The sequence below is a fragment of the Piliocolobus tephrosceles genome, chromosome 19 (assembly GCF_002776525.5).
Source record: "Piliocolobus tephrosceles isolate RC106 chromosome 19, ASM277652v3, whole genome shotgun sequence".
In the NCBI taxonomy this organism is placed as follows: domain Eukaryota; kingdom Metazoa; phylum Chordata; class Mammalia; order Primates; family Cercopithecidae; genus Piliocolobus; species Piliocolobus tephrosceles.
Window position 1 is genome coordinate 42548009 of NC_045452.1, and position 15865 is coordinate 42563873.

The 15865-nt window shown below is 42.8% G+C and overlaps 1 protein-coding gene across 1 annotated transcript in view; it reads left to right on the forward strand.

The window, feature by feature from the left end:
* Nucleotides 1-750: 750 nt before the first annotated feature.
* Nucleotides 751-15865, forward strand: part of CLDN14 (claudin 14) — a 131948-nt gene continuing 116833 nt past the window's right edge. The window contains exon 1 of the mRNA XM_023191297.2: nt 751-909. The gene's annotated coding sequence lies outside the window, so the exon portion shown is untranslated. The remainder of the gene's footprint in view (nt 910-15865) is intronic.

Sequence of the window (15865 nt, forward strand, 5' to 3'; positions counted from 1 at the left end):
CCTCAGCCTCTCGAGTAGCTGGGATTACAGGCGTGCACCACCACACCCAGCTAATATTTTGTATTTTCAGTAGGGATGGGGTTTCGTCAAGTTGGCCAGGCTGGTCTTGAACTCCTGACCTCAAGTGATCCGCCTGCCTCTGCCTCCCAAAGTGCTGGGATTACAGGCATGAGCCACTATGCCCACCATCTGTGTATATCTCTCTTGGCCGCCTGGGTAGAGTCACCCATTGTCCACCACATCCCTGTTCTTTTCTGTCCAACAGAGGCCTCCACGCTGGTCCTCCTGCCATGCATGTTTCTTCCATGGGCCCCTCTTCAAGCCCTTGCTTTCCCTCCAGAGATTTTCCTGTCTCCTAATGCCACTCTCAGTGTGGGCTTTCTTCTGAATTTGAACACCAAGAGGCACCAGCAGTCGCCAGCAACAATGAGGCCTAAGAAAACCAGTCATTCGAGCCGGGTGAGACGTCAGTGAAACCATCTTGGTATTTGATTGGCCTTTTGTTGAGAGAATAGGGACTCTGTGAGTGGAGCCCGGAGAGACACTGGTCCCTTTTCAGAGTGGACAGAGTAGGAATGGCACGTACTGAGAGGGCAGCGTTGATAGCTGAAACTAGGTGTGCCACAGGCCTGGGATCTGGGGGAGGCCTGAAAGATATCCGATGCAGGCGCGGGCTGGGCACCCACCAGGAGTCCAGGAAGGACGACGAGCACCCTGAGTCCCAGTTAAAGCCAGGGGGGCCTGACTGGTGGGAAGGGCGAGCTGGGAAAAGCTGAGAGAGGCACGCAGCCCAGCCAGGCAGAAGTCGGGAGCCAGGCACCTGCCAAGAGAGGGAGTAAGATGTTCAAGGGGAGCTCCAGAAGAACTTTCAGATACAGCACTGGACTTGGCTGGGGACGCAGCAGCACGGTGAGTGACACGACAACTTGTAAATTACATCTCTGCTTAGTTTTATTTCAAGGCTTGAGTTTCTGCCAACCATGGAAGGTTAAAATAATTAGAGCAGGCAGGTGAGTTAGGTGCAGGATGGGCACGGATTTCAAGGAAAGAAAGAAAGATGGACGGAAGGAAAGAGAGAGAAACTTCTATGAGTCGTAACGAGCAGATTGGGTGTCAATGATTAGTTCACCAGCTTGTTTTATTAAGTGACTCTGACTGCCTAGAATTTAGGCAGGTTTATATATCTGGGCTTGAGAGAATGTCAGCAAAACATACTTCTATTCTTACCTCACTTTGGTAAGAGGGGACGGTTGGTTGGTTTTTAATCACTGAGTACACGGAAATGGGATAATTTGGGATTACACAGACTTTGCCTTCATGTAGATTAACAGCAAGATCTATTTCCAAAGAAAAGCTAAAATCCAGTGCGTTTCTGGATGATGCGAGGGTCTTCGGGAGTCACTGCAGACATGTTGTTACGGTCTCCATTAACAAACTCTAAAGAAGTCGTTCGTAGGGTCTAACAGCTCATCTCCCTGGAAGGTGGGTGATGCTCTTATTTATGTCCCCAAAGCAAGAAGGCTTATCCCTCTAGGTAGTTCAGTGAAACCAGGTATAAATCCAGAGGAATGACCTCAACAGCTGCAATGTAATAAAATTCAACACCATAAGCTTCTATGAAATCAGAACTACATCTGTGAGTGTCTACTTATGCTCATAAACATTGTCTATGTTTCATGCGAGCACTGTACCTATTGCCAAGACTGTCTTCATTATCAAACACAGTGCACAGCAATGGCACTTGCTTGTGGTTTTATTTGTTCCCTTTGGTTAAAACATTAGGGAGGTTGCATGACATTGTGACAAAGACGTGGATTCTGAGACAAACCATCTAGAATCAAACCCTAACCCTGCCACATACTTGATGGAGGTTACTTAACCCTCCTGTGCCTCTGTTTCCTCATCTGTAAAATGGGGATAATGATGGTCCTACCTCATAGGATAGTTGTGGATATACAATTCAGCTAATATAAGTAAATGGTATAGGATAGAACCTGGCGTGTAGTAAGGGCTAAATTTATGTTATTTGCTATCATTTGCTGATTATCACAGTTTGGCACCCCTAAACATCAGGGTAAGTTAGAGGCGATAGAGTTCTATCGGCTCTATCAAGGGAGAAGCCAGGAGTAAACCAAGGGGTCCTGCACACTGCATGACGGCAGATGAGACAGCAAACAGCATGACCGGCGTTGGTCATCGGGATTCATTTACAAAAGTAGAAACTTCAATCCCATAAAAAGAGAACAGAGGAGAATTCTTTAAGAAGACAATGCAGTGAGGTAGCTCTATCCATTTTTATTCTTAGGCAGAGACAAGTGTGTCTGTTTTTCAGTTTGATTTTTATTGCTAAATGCACTTTTGTTTCTAACATCATCTCTGCCAGTATCTAAAGATGCAGTGGGCAGGGTGGGATGGAGAGAAGGAAGCACTGGAAACTGGTTTGATGGCTTTAAGGACTTTCATGGCCTGGATCCTAGAAAAAAGTAACAGGGATGTAAAAGAATTCAATCAAAGATTTGTCATTTAGGATAAATGGAAAAGGTGGTTTCTCTGTGGTAGGAAACTATTCTACCACATTTCCTCCTCTAAGGAATTTTTATTTCTTATTTTGGAAAAATTAATTTAGGTATAAGTAACATAAATAAAATACACAACTACCAAGGGTTCAGCTCAACACTCTTTCAGAATTGTATATACTTTGGTAACCACCACTCAAAACAAGATATAAAACATTTTTGAACACACCAGAAAGTTCCCTTGAGCCCTTGGTAGTCAATTTCCTCTCCCCCATCACTTTCTGATTGATGTAGATATTTATACATATAGATTGTATAGATACAATAGATTAGTATTGTCTTATTTGAATTTTCTGTGAATTGATCAAACTATGCATTCTTTGGAGTCAGGCTTCTTTTGCTTACTGTATTGTATTTGAGATTCATCTGTGTTGTTGGATGTATCTGCAGTTTATACTTTTTAATTTCTGTATAGTATTCCATTGTAGGAATAAGGCATACCTAGCTCTACCAAAATTTATTACAAAAACTTTCCTTTCTCCATTGAATTACTTTGACATCTTTGTGGAATATCAGTTGACTGTGTTTGTTGGTCTATTGAGCAACTCTTTAGTTCATTCACTTGATTTGTATGTCTGTCTTTATGCCAGTACCCTACTGTCTTGACTACTGTAGCTTTATCATATGTGAACTCATATTATTTAAGTCTTCCAAATCTGTGGGGTTTTTTTCCAAAATAATTTCAGATATTCTAGATCCTTCATGTTTCCATATATAGTTTAGAATCAGCTCATTTATGTCTTTAAAAGAAACCTGCTGTAACTTATATGTATATTGTGTAGAACCAATGAATAAGTTTAAGACATCTTAGCAATATTAAGTCTTCCAATCAATGAACATGGTATATTCCTTTATTTATCTAGGCCTCTTCCATTGTCCTCAGAAATGTTTTATAGTTTTTATGTAGGTGTCTTATACATTTTTATTAGATTTATCCCTAGGCATTTGAAGTTTTATTGTCATTGTAAATGGTACTGATTTTTGAAATTTCACTTTGAAGTGTTTGTTACTGGCATATAGAAATACGAGTTTTGTATAGTGACTTTGTATATTACAGCCTTGCTAAATCCACATAATTCTAGTGATACTTTTGTAGATTCATAGAGTTTTCTTGATATAAAGTAAATAATTTAAGACTAATTAGATAGTAAATAAATTAAGAAACTGAAGTGTCATTGTTTTAATCCATGTATTAATAGGTCTTTGCTTCTAAAAGTTTTATAGCTGTGGTGGTAGTGGTGTTGATAGTTTTGATAAGAATAATTTATAGAGAGTAAAGTTAATAAAATAAATATTTCATATCAATGGCAAAATTTCACAACCACCTGGTTAAGCTTCTATATAATATCCAGACTTAAACAGGCCCCAGAACTTTGCAACTACTTATAACTCACACCCTTTTCTATATACTTTTTGAGTTGTAGTAATTGTACTCTTAATACCTAGTATTGTAATTTCCCCTCCAATTCTTACAGTGTATTTCCTATATGTACATAGGAGACACTGTTTTGAAATAACCCTGCAATTGTCATTTGGTAAATCACATTTTCAGTTTTGGCAGGGAGCAGGGAAGAGCAAGATTGGAAATAGTAACAGCTATTATTTAGGAGGCATCTACTATATACCAGGAACTGAGCTAAGCAATTTGTGTGCACCATCTCATCAATAGACCTATTTTACAAATGAGGAAACTAAGGCTTAGTTTAAGTCATATGTCAGGTCCCAAAGTTAATAAGCAGTAGAGTCAAGGTTTGAATCAAAGTTTCAGACCCCAGAGCCCACAATTTTGACCAGGATCTTCCAAAGCATCAGTTTAAAAACAAATGTGACTTTCTATACCCTCTGATTATAGAAAAAGGAATTTAGCCAGGCTTCAAAATTCTTAGACTGATAAGAAATGATGCCAACTTCCATTTATTACCATGTAATGGGTTAAGGAATGACGGTAAATCTCTTATGTCAGCTGGCTAAGTGTGGTGCTACAAAGACCAAATTTTCCTCTTCAATCTTGGGTCAGCATGCAGACCTGGGTGGAGGGTAGAGGTTGGCGGCTGGAGAAACAGCCCCACACCTGGACTCCGCAGAGGGCAGGTCACCTAGAGCACCAAGCGCAAAGGGCCACATTACTCTCGTGATAGAAGGCTGCATGGTCCACCCTTGCGGTCTTCCTGATGTTTGGGGAGCACACGCAGTTCACACACACACACAACCCACACAAGCCCCCTGCACAGATTCAGGTTACGCCAGGGCTGGAATTACATAGCGACCCCTAAACAAAACAAAACAAACCAAACGACAGGCAGTAAAAGCCTGGGATAACAAGCCCAGAGAGCATCAGCACCAAAATTGCAAAAAGGTTCCCCTGTACACTACAGATTACAGAATCATAAAGAGCACACTTATAAAATAAAGCCTGTTGTGTTTCAGTGAGACTGGAGTTGGCAATTCTGTTGCTAGATCTTATTTCATGGAGTGGGGAGGGAGTCCTTAAGAAATGGGCTTGGAATGACTCAGTTGGACTCTATCCTTTGTGGATTCTTCTCAGTTGACTCCATTGCCATGTTTTTAGTGATAATTTAAATTTTCTATATGCTCTCCTTTACCTTTCATACCTTAGAAATGTAGGGGTTGGGGAAGCACTTTATAACCCCTGGTGACATTCCAAGAAAATGTCACTCACCAGTACCAGCACTATCCTGGAATTTCCAGCCAAGAGAACGGAATTTGGCAGGGCTCGTCTCCATCAATCCGGGCACCTGGAGGTAATGGTATGTTGTTAGTTCCAAAAGGCACTACGTTCCAAGAGCGTCCATCTTTTCAGTTTATGGGTGGGTTTGAAGTTCACTCCTTCACACGCACCACCCACTTGATCCCACTGGTAACCTTCCAACTCTAAGAACTGCTCTGAAACCTGGGGTTTGCAATCTTAGATGTGAGGATAAGAGTGTTTCCAAGCATTGAAGGGCACATTCTCTTGGGATTTCATAAGTCACTCTGAACACCACTGACCATGCTGTGGACAAAGAATAGAAAAAACAGCTAGCAAACCTCCACATGACACTGTATGAGCTCTGCATTCCAAGAGAGGTAGGAGGAGGTTTTAAAAGCACCTTTATTGTACAACCTTACATACTGTTAACCACACATGACATAACTATTTTTATTAATGCACTGCAGTAGGGTGTTGGGAGGAATGTCCTGTTACATTTCTGTGCTCTAACTGGCTTATTTTCCAACTTCAGTTGTTTCTCATCTAAGCCAGTAATACCACAAAACCTCCGAGAATATTCAGCTTTCTACACAGTGTCATTAGAATGTTTGGTAAAAAGGAGATGCAGGCTGGCCACGGTGGCTCATGCCTGTAATCCCAGCACTTTGGGAGGCTGAAGCGGGTGAATCACGAGGTCAGGAGTTCGAGACCAGCCTGACCAACATGGCGAAACCCCATCTCTACTAAAAATACAAAAATTAGCTGGGCGTGGTGACACGTGCCTATAATCCTAGCTACTCAGGAGACTGAGACAGGAGAATCAATGGAACCCGGGAGGCAGAGGTTGCAGTGAGCCGAGATCATGCCACTGCACTCCAGCCTGGGCAACAGAGCAGGACTCCATCTCAAAAAATAAAAAAAGGAGATGTATTCTTTTAGAAGTTTTCATTTTAAAATATTCTTACAGGATCCTCCTGTTTTTTATTTTATGTTAAAAAAAATTTTAAACATACAGAAGAGAAGAGCACATAGCATGAGAAACACTCATGTACTCACCAACCAGATTTAACAATTGTTCATAGTTTGCTAAATTTGTGCCAATCTATTTTTTGTTTTAATTTATTATATATGTTAGTAAGCATCTCTAAAAAATAAGAATATATTCATTTACAGCCATGCATTTTGTTTGCCGTCCTTGTTCCTCCCTGTACATTGGAAGTTAGATCTTAAGATTGACTTGTAAACCAACAATAAAAGTTTAAGTCCCCCTCAACCATCTGAATGGAGCCCTCCTCTCAGCCAAGGGCATTCCAAAGTCAACCTGAAAAACTAGTTCAGGTCATGATGGGAAGAGGGAGTCAGACATGTCTCATCAAACCCTCCCCCTTTTGGAATTCAGGAAAAGCTGACCAGCATTAGCATCAACTCAGACCTTAAGTCTGATAAGAAACATTTTACAATTGATTGCCTCTGAAGCCTGCTACCTGGAGACTTCATCTGCATGACAAAACTTTGGTCTCCACAATCCGTTATCACCATAACTCAGACATTCCTTTCTATTGATTCCAGGTCTTTAGATAACAACTCTTTCATCCATACATCTTACAGGTATTGATAGATGTCTCATGTCTCTGTAAACAGTATAAGAGCAAGCTGTACCCTGACCACTTGGGCACCTGTCCTCAGGACCTCCTGGGACTGTGTCACAGGTACATCTTTAACCTTGACAAAATAAACTTTCTGAATGGATTGAGACCCATCTCAGATGCTTTTGGGTTCACAGATTAAATTCAGGTTAAACACTTGTTGCCAAGAAGCCTTCACTGCTGAAGTTGTACGTTTTGTATTGTATCACGTCAGTGCCAGGCTACCCATGCGCAGTGATTCCAAGATTGGTGCTTGGGTTGGGAGGCTGCCCATGGTTCTCTCTCCCTATTATAAAGGCATCTTCCCACCCTCATGACCAGCAGATGATTTGTGAGACAGAACCTTGGTTCTGCGCATTACTAGGTTCTCCATCAACTCTTCCCTGAATACTTGTAGCATCCATTGATGATCCTGGACTGAATCAGTTAATTCATTCAAGGTTACAAAATGGTGGTTTTCTAATTTGATCATTCATTTGACATTTGTTAGCCAGCGATCATATTTTTTCAGAATGAAGAGTTTTCCCTCAAAGTCAAGCCTCTTTTGTAATGCTGATATATAGCCTAACACTTTCCCTTTATTTACTAATTTTTTTTTTTTTTTTTTTGGAAACCAAGTCTCACTCTGTTGCCCAGGCTGGAGTGTAGTGGTGCAATTTCAGCTCCCTGCAAACTTCACCTCCCAGGTTCAAGCGATTCTTCTGCCTCAGCTTCCTGTGTAGCTGAGACTACAGAAACGCACCACCATGCCTGGCTAATTTTTGTATTTTTAGTAGAGATGGGGTTTCATCATATTGGCCAGGCTGGTCTCGAACTCCTGACCTTGTGATCTTCCTGCCTCAGCCTCCCAAAGTGCTGGGATTACAGGTGAGAGCCACCCCTACCCCAAGACTATTTACTAATTTTTAGAGTAAGAAATTGACTTCATTATCTGAGGGCTTTGAAATAAAATAATTCATTGTTCTTATATTGTAAATGTCATATTATTTATAGTTTACTGGTAGAAATGGGTTTATCACACTCATGTAACTTTAGGGCTATAAGACAGCAGAGCATACTGAATTCAGTAGAACCACTCAATTCAGAAATGAACAAAAAAAAGTCGAATTGGTTGATTGAATAAGTTGATGGGTTATTGGATTCAAAGGACAGTCAATGCCATACAAATGGCCTGTTCAGTGACATCGTACTGACAGCCCCGGTCTGAACTCTTAAAGGAAAGAAAGGCATATGTGGGGTGTCTGTGAGAAGAGGAAAGAGGGTGTAGAAAAATGAATATTTCCCTTCATTTTTTCTTGAGACAGGGTCTCACTCTGTGGCCCAGGCTGGAGTGCAGTAGCATGATCATGGCTCACTGTAGCTTCAGCCTCCTGGGCTCAAGCGATCCTCCCACCTCAGCCTTCCAAGTAGCCGTGACTACAGGCCTGAGCCACGGTGCCCAGCCTAGGCTTTTAACATTTTGCTTCGTCATCAGCCAAAACCGTGTTTGCAGTCACTTTGTTGGAACTCTCCCCCACTGCCCCATCCCCATGCCAGGGGCTCTAGGGAAAGACAGGGTGCTCTAGAGCAAAGAGTGCACACAGAGGATGCCGCACTGGTGGCACTTTTTTTTCCCAGCTGGGACTTACGGCTTAGGAGTTGGCTGGGGCAAGCTGAAATCAGCTTGACCTTGGCTCAAAAGCTCAGGTGGACCCTAAAGTGGGGCCGGGAAGGCTTTCTTGAAGGAATTTCTGAGCATGTAGGTCACACAGGTCAAGTAGAACCCTTTGTCCACCTTAGCAGCTCCGTTTCCACCAATGCTCCATCCAGCCCAGGCGACCTGCAATTCCTCCGTAAACCAAGTCCCTGCCTGGTCAAGCTGGCTTACCCCATCCACTCTGTAACCTCCCGTTTGTCCTTTAATATTCAGCTCTAGGGCCCTCTCACGCCGGAGCACTTCTCCCATCCATTCCTGGTTGCCTTTCTCTAGACCTCTTGCTCTTCTGTAATTATTGATTTTCTTGTCTGTTTCCCCTACTAGACTGTGAGCTCATGAGAAAAGGGAAACATATTTATTTGTGAATCTCATATAGTAGGTTAAACGTTCACATAGTAGGTACTAAATAAATGGTACTAAATAAAAGTCCTTTGATTGAAACAAATGTGTGAAAAAAAAAATGAATGACTTTGGCTTATCCTAGGAAATGCATTGATTTCTCTCCTTCCCCCTTCCATAAACTAAATGGCCAGGCTAATTTTGCTGAAACCACCCTGAGTAAAATATCCCTGGGATTTGAGGAGAGTGGAGCCTGGACAGTTTCAAATGTTTTGCATATAAAGAACAGCCAAGGTGGATGTATATGGGTCTAGAGACGAGAGCAACCCAGGGCACTCAATGGAAACTGTTCTCAGTTTACAAAAATGCTTTCACCAAGAGCATTGTAATAAAGAGCTAGGTTATTAAAGCTCAATCAAATAAACAGACCCTTTTACCCCCAGCGCCCTAAATGAAAGTGGTCGTGTAATCGTGCTGTGATTAAGGAAGGCCCGTGAGTTAAAGATTTCGGAATATGTGCATAGACATAAATCAGCCAGTTCCCGTCTTGGAAGGCAGCATTCTTCAGCATACATTAATCTGCGGTTGGCTCCCCTTGGAGCTCTTGGGCCCCTCTGGGCTTCTCTATCTCTTAATTGAAGTGATGTGCCTTGGAGATTTATTGCTATCCTACATCAACTTTCCCTTTCAAGGGTGGATTGCAAAACAAATACAGGAAAAAGAAACTGGATTCAATTTCTAGGCAAGAGCCTTCTTTGAGTTCATCTGTGCAAATGTGCATGTCCTCAAAGCTCCAACCTGAGGCAGGGTAGGCTTCTGCCTCCAAGCTGGCTAATAGTTGGTGAGTCCTGGATGTCAGCCTGTCTTTTCTCGCTGACTTTGAGGTATTATGTACTTGATGCAATCCAGGGCCACAGATCAATTCACAATGGGATGAAGATATGCCCTGGAAAATGTAGCTCCAGCATCTTTCATGTTTGCCTTTTCCTTTTATCCCAAACTTGACACTCCCAGGAGCTTATGAGTTTGTAATCAGCCCACTGGCCACAAGCACCTCCTTCTTCCCGATGGCAGACGGATGTCTTCCGGCCTCCTCACCCATCAATGTGAGCCCCCTGATTTATGGTTCTGAACCCAGCAAGCAGAGCCTGCTGAAGCTGAGCTCTCGCCTGGCCTTTGGGGTGAATTTGGAGGGAAAGTGGGGCCAGAAGTGAATGGACCACCTCATTTAGGTTCTGGAGATTTGGTTCTCTGTTTTGACTTGATGTGCACATAAAAAAATGCTTTTGCACATGGCAGCCTGCTGGTGCCCACATTTGGAAGGGATCAAGCCAAGGCCATCTAAATCATTCCGAGGGAGCAGCTGCAAGAAGCATCTCATAAATTGTAAGAGCAAGTGCTTGTGCAGAGGGGCTGCAGTGACTGTGAGGCCCCAGGACCCCAACTCACAGGACAGAGTCATTGCATGGGTCCAGTTCTACTGAGAAGTCACCAAAAAGAAAAAAAGCTTCTGTGAAAACTGGAAGGGAGAAGTGATCTAGTGATACTGAGGTTTTCATTCACAGGGCTGGGTGATATTTGACTAAGTCCCCTCCTAAGTTAGAGATCTAAGTTCTCAATTTTAAGAAGTCATATTTACTTGTTTCTATTTCTTTAACAAACTCTTACTATTGACTGAGTGCTTTACAAATATTAATTCACTGAATCTTTCTAACAATCCTATAAAATATGCCTTGTTATCATCAAATTAGTGGTTATATTATTACATTCGTATGCTATCTCCTATAAGTATGTTAAGATTCCTCCAACAAACTGGTTTAAGTATTTCATACTGAATTACTAACCGATAGATCCTGGTATAGGCAGTGGTAGAAGTGAGATTTACTAATTTCCTTCTGTGTGATAGATATAAAATGAGACATGCTAATATGATAAAAAAAATAAGACTGATGGCTTCAAGTTTCAATGGTTTTCAAACTAGACTTATGTTTGGAAACAAACTAGACTAAAAATAACTGTAAAAAGGACAAAAGATTTATAGAAAGTACCATCTGGAGTTACAACTGGCTCTGATCACCAGTTCCCAATGTCTGTAATCAACTTATGACAGCTTGTGACTCTTTTCCTTGGCTCGTCTGAATTTCCATGGGTCTTGAGCAGCTGTGACAAGGGGCACCAGCTGCAGAGCAAAGCACAACTGCTTTGGAAGACTCCACAGCACTATTTATGGAGGGGCCAATCTGCTCTCAGGGTGCTAGGCTTTCTGAAGGCTCAGGGGCATGGCACATAAACAGCCCTCTCCAGGACATTCAGAGTGGGCTGGAGCCCACCCTGTGCAGACTGTGGACATCTCTTCCCAACTCCACATTCAGCAACCTTAAGCTGGTAGCTTGACATTTGCCATGATGGGAGTGTTTACACCATGGAAATTGGCAAATGCTATACACAGCACTCTGCTACTTCTGAAACCAGTTTACCAGCACACCACCAGGAAAGGAAGTCTTAAGCTTTATGAATCTTTCCAACAAGGCAGAGTTGCATATTAAAAGGAAAAAAAAGATGTTGGGAAAAAGGGAAACCACAGTGCTGTAATACGATTGCAGGGTTGGTCTGAAGGACCAAGGGCTCTGGTGTTTGAGACAGCAATCTTGCAACAGAGCCAGGGAGAAAGGATGGTGACCTCATGCTCATTCTCACAGCAGTAGCAAAAGCTGAGTTGAGAGACAAACCAACCCCCTGCACTTCAAATGCATGTGTTGGGTGCAGCCAACCTCTGTTCTCAACCTTACATGCCATAAGGTGAATGTTTCTGAGGACAGCAAAATTTGTGCTTGTGTAACTTGTGTCAATCAGAGGAAAACATTGAGGCAACTGTGTTAGCTTCCCATGGCCACTGTAAAAAATGACAACAACCAAGTGGCTTAAAACCACACAAACGTTATTATCCCACAGTTCTAGAGGTCAGAAATGAGGCTCACTGGGTTGTGATCAAGGTATTGGCAGGGCTGTGTTCCTTTCTGGAGGCCCTGGGGGAATCTGCTTGCTTGTCTTTTCCAGCTTCTAAAGGCCGCCTGCATTCCTTGGCTTGTGGCCCCTTTCTCCACCTTCAAAGCGAGCAACAGGCGGTCAAGTCTTTCTCACTCACATCACACTGGATCTGACTTTCTGCCTCTCTCCTTCACATTTAAGGACCCTTGGTGTTACATTGGGCTCACCTGATAATCTCCTTATTCTAAAACCACCTGGTTAGCAAGCTTAATTCCCTCTGCAACCTTCACTGCCCTTGCATGTAACATAACATATTAATGGGTTCTGGAGACGAGGGCGTGGATGTCTTTGGCAGGAAATTATTTTATAACCACAGCCACACATGTCACCTGAGGTCTTTGGTGAAACGCCCTGGAATTGACTCTAGAATTACATCTAGGTGGTTGCTCACCAAAGAGACTCAATTCCAGCCCCTTCTCTCAGCCTCAGCCAAGGCTGTCCGCCAGGGATGAAACCACACCTGTTCTAGATACTGGAAATGGGTTTTTGCTCGTGGTTCTGTCATCTTAAGGATCCAAATCAGAGGTGTTAATGTTTGCCTTCCCCAAGTGGGAAGGCAACTCCATCCCAACTCTTCACACTTTTCATCCCGAATTGATGGCTCTTGTTGGCTTGGCGATAGCTGGTAGTTTTCTCTGGTGCCTGCACCCTTGCACATAAATTTAAGTGGGGCACGTGGTGATTACACCTAACTCAGGAAAACAGGTATCTTTCTTGACACATGTTCTTGACACATGCCAGATTTCTATGGAAAATTTATATAACACTGCAAGAAAAGGCTAATTTTGCTGACAAACACTGACCCAAGTTCCTGATTGGATATCAGGTTTAGCTCTCAGGGAGCCACATTTGCCACCTGCCTTATTTTTGGCATTTCTCAGAACTCCACAGAATGAGGGTGCAGCCCAGAACTGGGGAGCAGGGCAGCCAGATTTAAGGCATGTGAACTTTTAGGTCATCAAATACACTTTCCCATTAAGGAAGGGGCATATTTCCTTAAGAGTTTGGGGGATCAGAACTGAATCCACGTCTGTCTCTTTGATAACATAATTCAAATACGGTATAATGGCGCCTGGGGGAGAGGGAGTGAATTTAAGGATTATTAGTTTCACCGCTCCGGAATAGGTCCCAGAGGATACCACACAGAGACCTTGCCCAACAAATTGCTGGACCTCTTTTTGCTGAGCCCTGTCTGCCAAAAGGCTCCACGTGTCTTTAGCATCTCCGCTATCCCCACCATGAGGCCTCTTCCCACAGTCTCCGAACCTCCATGGGAGCCAACATTTTCTAATAGCCGTTTCCTACATAAAATCAACAAGGGGAAAAATTCCTCTTTAAGCACATGTCTAGATGATTCCATTTCTCTTTGACAGAGAATTATCAGTGACGGCCCCATGGCTCATAAGACTGTAGAGATTGTAAACCTCTGATTAATGGAGTAAGACAGATTGTTGTTATTCATGCAATTCAATATCCTAACCTCAGACCCATGTTTACAGCACATTGACTTGCAACTTTGAAAAAAGCCCTGCTTTTTTTTTCTTTTTTTCTTTTTTTTTTTACATGTTTAGTTATTAGCAGAGAGCGCCAGAGTAAGGAAACCAGGCCAACATATCTAGTTGGGTAGTCTAAACCAGAATATGCATTGTATGTAGTGATTTAGGATTTAAAAACCCCAATAATGCATGGAGATGCTATGACTGCAATATTTTTCCAATATTACCTGCAACTTGTGCTAGATGAAACCCTTCAAAGCCCTCCGAGATTAACTTTTCAAAACAGTGTCATGCTTTTTGTTGTTGTTGTTTTTTAAGCAGCAGAGAACGTAGCCCATGCATCTCAGGCTGCTGTCATTAATTTTTTTTCTTTCTTTCTTTTACTTTTATTTTTAAGTTAGTGATTAAAACACAGAGGTCTTCATGAAATGTGACTCCCCTGAAGAATGATAACATTTCATTCTGCATTTTTGCAGCACCCAAGTTCATGTTTAGATGAAGGTGACCACTTTCATTTCCATCATCTTGTTATGGCTTCGAAATCATGCTGTATTATTATTTGCCCCATTTTGCAGAGGAGCCAAATGAAGAACAGAATGAATAACTTACCCCAAATTACCCATGAAGCCAGGGTTATTAGAATTCCCAGGCCAGTGGGCTCACCACAAAACTACACTGCTTGACTGTGCTGAGAACAAGCCAAGTCTCCATCCCAGATGATCACTGCCTATTCCCCAGGCAGGAAAGAGGGAAAGAGGCCAGATGTAATTTGCTCATGCAAAAAAAAGAAAAAGAAAAAAAAAAAAAACACGGAATAGATAGGGGATCCTTTGAATATTTTAGAGATAAGGGTGAATGCATTTCTTTAGAGATCATTAAAAATTAATTTTTAAAGCAAAACTGATGAGAAAATCATAAACACAAGATGACATATGGGTTGGAAGTGATCAACTCTAGAGACTTGGTGGGGCTTTTCATTAGAGAAGAAAATAGGTCCTTTTCCTCAGGAATATATCAGAAGAGGTCTTGTTATGGTTTAAGAGCCAGAAAATGGGAATAAGCTTAGTACTTAGCTGAAGAATGAGCTGGGTGCAGAATTGCAAAGCAGATGCCCCATGCTTTTCCTGTTTCCTCTTGGTGCCCATCTCTTGGCTGCAGCCTACTTCCTGCCCTTGGGTCCCTCCTGGTGACTCAAATCTGCCAAAGAGGGTCTGAGATGCAGGCTCATGAAGCCCCATGGAAAGCCACACCCTGCCAGATTTCCACCCTCTTTCAACAGTACCCATTCTAGTCCTCTTCCTTCAGGGTATCTGTTTCCCTACGTGAAAATGCTGCTGATGGATTAATCAGAGACATTACCCCTATGAATAAACCTTAACTGAAGGATCTATCATCCCTCAGAGATGCATTTCATGCACCAAGGAACTTAGTAATATTGCAGAAGGAATGCAAAGAAAAGGAAAACTTCATTTTCAGCTTCTGTTATGCAAAACAGGATTTTTGCAGCAAAACGAAAGTCTTTAAAGTCAAGTCTTTTTGAGAGAAAGGGTTTATTCAATCCTTGTTTATGCCACTTGCATACCAAGAGCCAGGCTTGAAGGACCAAACCATAGAGATTTGTATCCAGAATAAAAGGAGGGAGTGGTGCCTGCTCCTTCCAGCCCTAAAAGATTGTGGGACATAAGTAGCCTACAGAAGGAGGAGTCAGCTGTGAGATGTGTGGGTCTTCACATGCCTCTCCTGGCTGAGGCTCAGGGAAAGGGCAGTGCATTTGCTACGCTGAAGTGAGTAGAGAAGACAGAGGGTTCACATCATGCTCTCTATGGGGCAACATTACTTTGCTGGATGGTTCCTCCCCAACACAGAGGGCCTCTGAGAAACCAAGAGAGTGGAAGAGTTCTGTGTGGCAGACAGGGCCTAGTGTCTCTAAACTGTGGCCACGAGATAGCTAAGCTGAGGGGCAGCAGGGCAGCCAAGTGGCCCACTATGGCGGGAACCAAGTAACTTGTGTCTGATGGTGTCCAGAGGCAGATGAAGGCTGTGGCAGAATTCCGAAGGGTTTCCTGTCCTCCCCCAAGTCAAGAGAGGTAGCCCCTTGGTCCTAACAGGTCAAGAAAAAATTTCCCTTGGTTCCATCAGTCATGGACATCATGTGGCTGCCCACCCCAGTGGGGAACAGCTAGACCCACCCACAAAGCTGCAACAAGACCCGCTCTCTTCTCCCTGCCCCTGAGCATGGAAACTCTCCCGCTTCCTCCACAGGCCCAGACATTACTTAACCCATAGGTCTAGTTAAGCCCTTGGAGTCTGTTTAAACCACTCAGAATGGGTCTGAAGACTGGGACACATCCACA